Raw genomic sequence first — 10,365 nt, forward strand, 5'->3', positions numbered from 1 at the left:
AAATCCACACAATTCTAGATAGACCCAGAGTATTATTGTTTTGTGAAAGACAGACATTAGTGGGGTTCTATTAAAATAGGATGAACGTTGTCATGGCAAACAGATGACTTCAAGTCTGCTCGTTCTTAGCCAAAAGCCCTTTGCACTGTGGCAAACAATTGTTTCACATTATTCTGAGAAACCAGCTAGAGAACAAACACCCCTATCTCAGAGATGGAGGATTGTGGACTTCTGCCAGAGAACAAAGTCAGCAACCAACTTTGCAAAGTCAAGAATAGCTTGTTGAGATGAGCATTTTGAGAGCCAATTCCCTTTCCTTCCACTTCCTTTAACTTCCCCCATGGAGGTGGGGGGAGGGATCCAACTATGAACCTGTGAAATAGTTTATCATAGAAGGTGTCTGCTCTACAATCTATGTGATCATTTCTTAAAAAATTATAACTTTTATTTATAAAAAGGAAACACTGACAAAAACCATAGGATAAGAGGGGTACAACTATACTCAATTCCCACCACCAAAACTCTGTATCCCATCCCCTCCCCTGACAGCTTTCCTATGCTTTACCCCTCTGGGAGCATGGACCCAGGGTCATTGTAGGGTGCAGAAGGTGGGAGGTCTGGCTTCTGTAATTGCTTCCCCGCTGAACATGGGTGTTAGCAGGTCAATCCATACTCCCAGCCTGACTTGACCAGTTTCCAGACCCTCACAGTGGGGGAGGCTTTGTGCTGTGGGAATTCTCTTTCTCTTTCTTCCTCTCTGTTTCTTTCTATCTTTAAAAAAAAGTCAGAGTGGCAAAACTCCAATGATGACAAAAAAACAAACTAGCAAAAAACAAGCTTTGGGCTTTTTCAGTGTTTTAGAATTCTGACTAAGTATTTATACCCCTGAATGCAATGATATGATTACCTCTATTTTTGCTTTTTACTCCAGTTAACAATCTTTGCACGTAGTAGTCTGGGAAAAAGTATAAATATATGAACACAAATGAGACAACTGGACGGTCTCCCCCCCGCTGGGTGGATGCTTTGACATGTGTTCCCCTTGGCTTTGAACCCCAATACCACATGGGAGTGTCAGAGCATTCACGGAGGCTCTGGTGAGTTGGAATCTCTTCCCTTCTCTGTCACTCTCTCTATCTGGGGTAAAGAGAATGGAAAATTCATCCCAAGAGATTCTGGGGGAAAGTCTAGACCATTCCCTGATTGTTTATTGATCCAAGCAGATCCTACAGTCTGGATTCATGGATAATTAATGTTAGACTTAGTTTTCCAGTTTGGAGGCTTATTCTCTAGACTGTTGCAACAAGAAAAACAAATATAATGGGATTGAGAGGATAAGGTAAGGACTGGTCTCATGTCAGGTGCTCTGCAGAAAATTCAACATAGTCAATCGGCCACCTTACGGGCGAAAGACAAGTACAAAGCGGTTGTCAAGGTCAACACACAGATCTGTTAGATTTCAGAAAAGGTAGTGGAAAATGGAAGAAGTTGAGGCACTGTTTGCATTAACATCAGTTCTACCAAAAATTAATTAGAGATAGAACCATTTACATGTGGTGTCTGCAAGTCAGTGACATTGCTCACATGGGCAAGTGGAGGGCTATGACATATATGCTCAGACTCCTCAAGTCTAGTCAGCCTGCAATATGTTAGGGATAGTAAGTGCGGATTGAGCTGAGCTTGGATTTCTCTCTCTTTCTCTCTCTTTAATATAGGTTTATATAGTTTAATTATCTATGGTGAAATCACACAATGTTAGTATTTCTCTGATTTATTTCACCCAGAACAATAGCCTAGGAGCCCATCCAAGTTGTTGAAAATTATAGGAATATAAATATATATATTTCCTTTTTAAAATTTTATTTATTTCAAAAAAGGAGACATTAACAAAACCATAGGATAAGAGGGGTACAACTCCACACAGTTCCCACCACCAGATCTCCATATCCCGTCCCCTCCCCTGGTAGTTTTCCTATTCTTTATCCCTCTGGGAGTATGGACCCAGGGTCATTATGGGATGCAGAAGGTGGAAGGTCTGGCTTCTGTAATTGCTTCCCCGCTGAACCTGGGCGTTGACAGGTGGATCCATACTCCCAGCCTGCCTCTCTCTTTCCCTAGTGGGGTGGGACTCTGGGGAAGTGGAGCTCCAGGACACACTGGTGGGGTTGTCTGTCCAGGGAAGTCTGGTTGACATCCTGCTGGCCTCTGGAACCTGTTGGAAGATCCAGCGGATTCCGGGTTGCAAGCTGCTACCTCTTAGAGCTCACAGCAGCTGTGGCTCCAAAGTCTCCATCTTCATATTTTTTTCTTAATTGGGGGGGTTAATGGTTTATAGTATAGATGTTAGCATGTGAGTACACTTCGTTGTTGCCTCGTGATAAGGTGGTTTATAGTGCAGATGTTGGCATGTGAGTACACTTCCTCGTTGCCTTGTGATAAGGTGTCTGAATAACAAAACACTCTCACCCCCAGCTTAGATCCTTTTCCTCACCACACACCAATACCTCTGTTCCCATTCATCAGATGATGAGGACTCAGGGTGTTTCCAGTTCTTCATCAAATGTGGATGTGCACTGTGTCTTTGGAGCTGGTGGTATCCTGTTGTTATAATGCAATGCTCAGTGAAAATAGCATCATTTCTTCCTGATGAAATGTAGTTTACTCCCACTTTGCCAAAGTAGAATGTCTCTAGGTGATATGGTTTGATGGGTTATTATTCTTGTCCTGGGCATAATTTTACCATTGAATTTTATGGAGAAATATTTGAGTATGTCTAAACAGCCTATCCCAAGTAATCTGCCAAAACACAACAAACAGAAATGTTCTACTTCTGGATAATGAGAGAAAACTCTAGTCATAATCTGTAAAGACCTCATTTATCTCTCTTTTGGTTCTTGAGGTAGAGAAGTCACACAGATCCAGTGCACAGGATTGTTTCTCCTTCCTTCCTTCCTTCCTTCCTTCCTTCCTTCCTTCCTTCCTTCCTTCCTTCCTTTATTTATTTTTACCATCAGGGTTGCCTCTGGGACTTGATCTCTGCATGATGATTCTATAGTTCCTAGTGACTTGTGTCTTCCTCTTGCTTTCTTCCTTTCTTCTCCTTCTCCTTCTCCTTCTCCTTCTCCTTCTCCTTCTCCTTCTCCTTCTCCTTCTTCTTCTTCTTCTTCTTCTTCTTCTTCTTCTTCTTCTTCTTCTTCTTCTTCTTCTTCTTCTTCTTCTTCTAAACTGGGTGAGAACCAGAGAAAGACAAGAGAAGGTAGGGAGAAAGAGAGAGAGAGAGAGAGAGAGAGAGAGAACTGCAATGCTGCTTCATAGTTTGTGAAACTCCCTCTGTGCAGACAGACCAGGGGATTGAACCTGAGGCCTTGTACATGATAACAGACTCCACCCAGCACCACATTCCGGCAGTTTTTATGCATTGAGCTACCACTGCCCTTATAATCCCAGAATAATTTCTTTTATTTTTCATTTCTTTTTAAAAATTAAACTTTACTTCTTAATTACTTTATTATTGTTTGCAAGAGTGTTAGAATTTAGGAGTCAAGTTTCATACACATACACACACACACACACACACACACACACACACACACACACACACACACACACACACACACATATATATCACCACTTCCCAAACCAGAGTTCTAACACCTTCTCATCAAAGGGATTCTGTTGTCAGTGCCACCTTCTCATAGCAGAAAGCATGGTGAAAAATCCCAGAAGCCCGTTTTATTGATGAGATGGGATGAAAAACCCATCCAAGTGTATAATTCCCTTCCTCTGGTGCTTTCCTCTAAAGATTTACTTTTTTTTTTTTTTTTTGCTGAGATTTCCCAGGAAGCTGACTTTGAAAAGAATTCTTTTAGCATTTCCCCAAGGAAGGCTGTTGCACCAGACAAGGCAGGGCTGCTGGGTCTGGGGTCTGAGTTGTGGAGGCAGGTTTCTGTGATCAACCCAGCCACAGCATGTGTAGGAAGCAAGGCACTGGGGCAGACTCATTTCAGAGGCCCCCCCAGTCAACATGAAATTCATAGAACACATGTGCATCCCAGAAAGGGGACCTTTGCAAATCTCAAACAATTGCTGACTCCACCTTGGAGCAGGGTTCAAACTAACGCCAGCTCCATATTGCTAGACATTAGTTCCCCCCCCCCCCCCCAGAAAGATTGATTCTTGTATGCAGTGCAGGCTGAATTTCACATCCAGTTTCTTCTCAACCGAAAGCACAGTGTTAGTCTTAATGCCCTACACATCCCAGTGTGCTTGCATTTGTAATGCAATGAGTCTCTAGGAGAATAGCAGAAAAGGAAGGTCCCCACTGAACTGGGGCGGCTACACTTACCCACGCTCTATTGTTCTGTACATCGTGCTTCTATTAACTTTAATTTCCTTTTCAACCATAGCTTCCCTTTAAGCTGTGATTAAAAGGCAAAGTCAGAGGCATCTCTGGAAACAAAGAGCTCCTGCAATTTAACAGTGCCAGCAATTTTCACAGCCTCGAGAGACAGCACCTAGCTAAGTCCTGACACTCCTGACAATTCCTCTCATCGAATTGCTTGGTGGCAGAATAAATGTGACTTGGAATCTTGATGACAACTTTTACCCACAGGGTCATTATCCTTCTGATGATGCAAACCAAAGTAGAGTCCAGTTACAAAGAAGTAAGATACTTTCTGTAAAAATCTGTGGACTTGGGAGAGGGGAGAGAGGTGAATCTATTTCTATTTTTTAAATTTTCTTTATTGGAGGGATTAATGGTTTATAGTCAACAGTAAAATACAATAGTTTGTACATGCATAACATTTCCTAGTTGAAACTATTACCATTGATTGATTTCACACTGATTTGCAATACTTTAAACTGGGTGGGATATTCTTTGAAAACACACACACACACACACACACACACACACACACACACACACACACACACTCCCCTAAGACTCACCATACTCACCATCCAAAACTTAGGGCCATCCCAAAGAGATCCCTTTTTCCCATCCATTCCATTTTTCCGTCACTCTCCTTTGTGAATCCCTTCAACTACCTGGTTCATTTGCAGAGTCGGAGTGAGCTGTATTGTGGACCAGGTCATTTGCTTTCGCTGTCTATATTCACATGTGGTACACCATCAGGTAATTGTTTTTCACTTCCTGACTTAGCAAAATCACTCTTACCATTTTCTTTGACAGGCGAGCTATAGTCATCTTTTTAAGGGCAGAGTAGTATTCCACAGTGATTATAGTGTAGCCATAGCTTTTTCACCTAGTCTCTTCTAACTGAGTTGTGGAGATGGGGCCAAAGAACCAAAAAAGTCTCATGACTCCCAGGAAATCAAGTCTGGCTTTGAGCCCACAAGGATATCTCAGCCCTGGTCTGATCCATCATCTTCAATGGCTGAGTCACAGTACACATGTGCACATACCCAGCATCCCAAGGGAGACTGACCCCTCCACACTGGCACACTCAAACCTGATTCTCCAGTCAGCAGGTGCACGAGGTGTGCAGGAACTGAGTCTGCCTGCACATTCTGATAGTAAACATCGTGATGCTCACTTGGAAGGCCCCATTCATTCAGTATCAGATGCTTCTGAGATTGCATTGTCGGTAAGATATTTATACATCATACATGAAAGGGCTAGTCACCAAAACAGATCAAGATATGAAGGCTTCACAAAACCAGAAACAAAAAACAAGCAGTCCCATCAAAAAATGGGAAGAGAAAGAGGACAAGGACAGACTCTTTAGCAAAGAAGAGATCCAGAAGTTCAACAGACACATGCTCAAAGTCACAGACTACTAGAGAAAGGCAAATAAATGTGAGGCATCATTTTATGGCTGTGAAATGGCATATATCAGAAGGGATCTCAGAAACAAGTGTTGCTGAGGATGTGGGGGAAAAAGAAATGTTTTTGGACAGTTAGTGGGACTTTACAGCCTCAATCCCTGGCGATACCTCAGGACACTAGAAATGGAGCTACACTCCAACCTGGCAATCCCTGCCTTAGGGGTCTATCCAAATAAAACAAAACACATATCCAGATCTATTTATACCTATGTCATTATTTGTGGTATCCCAGACATGGGAATAACCCAGATGCCCAGCAGCATGTGAGTGATTAAGAAATTTGAGGTCCATAAACACAAGGAAATACTACTCGTCTACAAAACTGTGTAATCACCCATTTTGCTGCATCTTGGATGGAACATCAAAGAATCACGTTAAGTGAGAGTGACCTGGAGGAGGAGGATTATTGCTTGATGCCACAGTTTATAGGTGGAATTAAGAAACAAGGAAGGAAAGACAAAACCCAGAGTGAAATTTGGACTAGATGCAGTCTGCTGAAGCAAGGCCAAGGATGTGGGTAGGAGAAGGGACTGGGGGAATACTGAGGACCCAAAACAATGGTGGAGAACTCAAAACAGTGGTGGCCTTCCTGTTTCTACACCGATCACAGAAAGATGAGCAGCTCTGCCCATCTAAGAACTGCCTTGTAAATCATTACCTTGAATAAAGCACTTAAAAAATATTTGCCCAGTCTGTTCTGCTTTTTCCTGAGCTCACATTAGAAACACAGGCTCTTTATCTTCATATGTTACTGGTTCAGCAGAAGCTGTTTTCCTCATTTCATTCCAAGCAGATGAGTCAAAATAGTTATCACCTCAAGTCTGACCTGTAATACATACAGCATGCATGAATGGCTTCCTTGTGTTTTTCTACAAACTAGCACATGAACTCAACTAATTAGACTGTAGCCATGAGTCTGGGTGGTGTGGTCAGTACTGCCTTCAGGTGGGGTGAGTTCAGTGGTCTCATTAAGCTGCAGCAGACACAGAAGAGGCTTCAAGTCCCAGAGTCATGTTTGAAGCTGGGACTGACAATGGGAAATAAACCTTCCATCTCTGGGGTTTTCTCTTCAGTGAATTCAGGATTGTGCTTAGAATCATTACCAGCTGAAGCTAGATCCCACTGGGACCTGGCATAACCACTATATGAGAACTTTGTATAAAATAGACTTTCAGAGAAAGACAGTGGTATATCTGTGTGCCCACTGCATTCTGTAGCTGTACCTATCAATTCATATAATTACTTATTCTTACAAAAGACTAGGATGTGAGTAGTTAACTTCATTTTATGTAGTAGCTGGAGAATTAATTGTCAGTGGAGCTTATTAGATATTTCACTGACATGAAGAGGCAGAATGAAAACTAAGTCTATTAGCTGTCTGTCTCCTGTTTCTATATGTCCGTCTTGCTTCAGATATGTCTGAATTCCCCAATGCCCCCATTATGGCTTTGCCTGCACTATGAATCCACTGCTCCAGGAGGCCATTTTTTTCCCATTTTGTTGCCGTAATTGTTATTGTTGTTATTGCTGTTATTGTCGTCGTTGTTATTATTGCTGTTATTGCTGCTGTTGTTGTTGGAGAGAAATGGAGAGAGGATAAGAAGGGGAGAGAAAGATAAGACACCTTCAGACCTCCTTCACTGCCTGTGAAGCGACCCCCCTGCAGGTGGGGAGTTGGGGGCTCAAACCTGGATCCCTAAGCCAGTTTTTGAGCTTCACCCAGCCCCCTCATTTTGACTTTTAAAGGGTACAGGACTCTTTTAATTTTGCCCCATTTAAAATAAAATTCTCTTAATACACGGATTTGGAGATGGAGTTTAGTAATAGATTTAATCTTCCTTATTTAAATCAAAATATCACAATCTCTTTAATTAGAGGAGTAGAAACACAGTGACTAATAAGACTATGTCTCTTAATTTAGATTATCTTGGCCACAAAGATGGAGAAATGGAGGTCCAGAAAAGGGAACCAGAGTTGGAATAGACCTCTGTTTTGTTGTTGGGGCCAGAGATGCAGCATATCCAAAAGATTACTCAGATAAACTGGAGAATTCTAAGTCTTTACTGAGAGTCTAGAGTGTCGGGCTAGCTTCGCGGGCGGGGGAGAGAGACGACCAGGGACTCATAGCTGAGTGGTATGCAGCACAATCTAAGCTATCTCTAATCACAATCTTGTCCTTGTCTATCCTGAGGCTGAAGAGTCAGGTCCGAAGAGGATGTACGTAGGATAGGGGGTGGGGAGAAGGAAAAAGCGGGAACCAATGAGGATTAAACCAATGCCCTGGAGGCAGGGTAGTGCTTAGTTAACAGTGGTTATGTAAATAGAATACAGTGTTAAGCAGGAGGGATTAAACCAATGAAACAGAAGGGGTTTTAGAAGCAGAATTTAGAAGCATACCAACACGAGAGGTGTTCTTTTGGGGACTCGCATCATCGTAGAAGTAAGAGTGGGCTAGCAAAAATGCAAAAAACCAAAGATCCAGGGTCCATTTATAAACAAACAAAGAGAGGGAGAGAGGGAGAGGGTAAGTATGGCATAGCTATACAATCACCACAGAGGCAAACAGATAGGTGACACTCACTTGGGAGTAGGGAGGGAGATGTTCAACTAGTGCTAAAGCAGGAGATAGGACCCTCTAAGTGAGGGTTTGGGCTATTTTCTTCCTGTAAAGTTTCCGAGTATGAGGGACCAGCAAGATAACTCATTAGGATAATGAGCTTGTTTTGTTATGGGCACATTGTTGATTTGAGCCCCATGTCCACTACAGTAAGGGGAGATTTGGTACTACATTGACTTTATCTTTCTTCCTGATGATAAAAACAAAACAAATGAAAACAAATGGGGCATACTCCTCAATAAATTGAGTTTAATTGAAATGAAATCTAGTCATTTAAGCTCTTTGTTCACTTAATATCATAGGAGAAGAGAATAAGAACATCACTGACAGTGGCCAAACTTCAGGACCTCATACTTGCGAGTTCAGAATTCTGTTAGTGTGCAATCTTCCTGGGCTGAAAGTTTTAAATATTCAATTTGAATTACACTGATGAGATTGTAATAATTATCCTTGAACAGAATCCTGGCATTTTAGAACACACAACTTTGTCTTGATATGCTTACAGCAAGCATCATCGAATGTCAATTTTCAACTGTCAACATTTTAGACACATAACTGAGAGAGAGAGAGAGAAAAAAAGATTGCCTTTTCCTTTCAACTGATAACTATGGAAATATGTTGTGATGCAGAGTACCGGCCAACCACAGGAAGTCAGGCGCAGTGCTGGGCTGACAGCAGCCTTGGCAGCAGAGCAGACAGTGATCTGCATATGTGCACAATGGACTGAGTGTGAATGTGGTCTGTGCAAATGCACAAAGCATTGTGGGTGAACTGAACAGACTTAAAGCTCAGCCTGCCAGATGTCAGCTCTCTCTGGCTGCTGCTGCTTCTCCTGATCAGACGGATCTCGGCTGAGGCTGTTCCAGGTGTCTGCCATGCCTACTTCTCCTGGGAACTGAACACGTGTGACTCAGCTAGCCGGTAAACTCTAAGACTCCTCTACAACCGTGTACCTCGGCTGGTAACTGTTTATCTCATGGGACTGAACTTTTTTTTTCTTTCTCCTTTCCTCAGCTCCTGGGACTGAACTTTTGATAGCTATTCATGGACCAAGTGGATCAAGTGTATTCTTACCCCCTGCTGATAATTGCTTATTTTGCAGTACCTAAAATAATGTCCCACACCTCTGTACTGCCCTAATAAAACCTTGATTCCTCTAAACTTACTCCCAGCCATCCCTAAGCCAAATCCATTCCTCGCCATAACCAAAGCCCCTTTTAATTTTTAATTACAACAGAAATAGTGTGAATATCTTTGTAAATTTTATGTGAGGCTCCTATATAAATAGAAATAAAAGTGCTGTGAATTCTGTGTGACAAGACTATGGTGATTTCATCTATGGATTTAGTATCACAAGATAATTTATGATCTCCAACTCAATGTAAGGCATATTTATACATCTATATATATTGTTTAAAAAATTCCCTCAATGAAGGTCAGATATTGGTTGAATCTGGATTCCCAGAGACAGGTGGAGGAGGGGAAAAAGTGCATCTTAGTTAAGCAAATGCATCTGCTAGACATTCTCCCAGTAATGATATAAAGTCATGTTTTCCATGTTCTCTTGAGTTAAGATTACGTTTATTTTGTATCTGTTGGATCCATATCCCTGCCAGAATGGATATATTGGAGTTGCATCCTTGTGAGTAAAACCTATGGCATCTGGTTTGTGTCTGATGAAATGCACAGAGCAAAAAAAAAAAAAAATCTCAAAAATGTCATCAATCCTCATGCCAATACCCTTCAGTTTGCTTCCCAGTTGGAACCCAAAGAGCTCATGTGGATTGGAGGCCATAATGTATTTGGACTCTATAATTAATGACTGAATCTCTAGCAGATGTGTTTGCTGAACTAAGATGTGCATGACATTTTTCTACTTTAATCTGTGCAACATGTCC

The sequence above is a fragment of the Erinaceus europaeus genome, chromosome 5 (genome assembly GCF_950295315.1).
Source record: "Erinaceus europaeus chromosome 5, mEriEur2.1, whole genome shotgun sequence".
NCBI lineage: Eukaryota > Metazoa > Chordata > Mammalia > Eulipotyphla > Erinaceidae > Erinaceus > Erinaceus europaeus.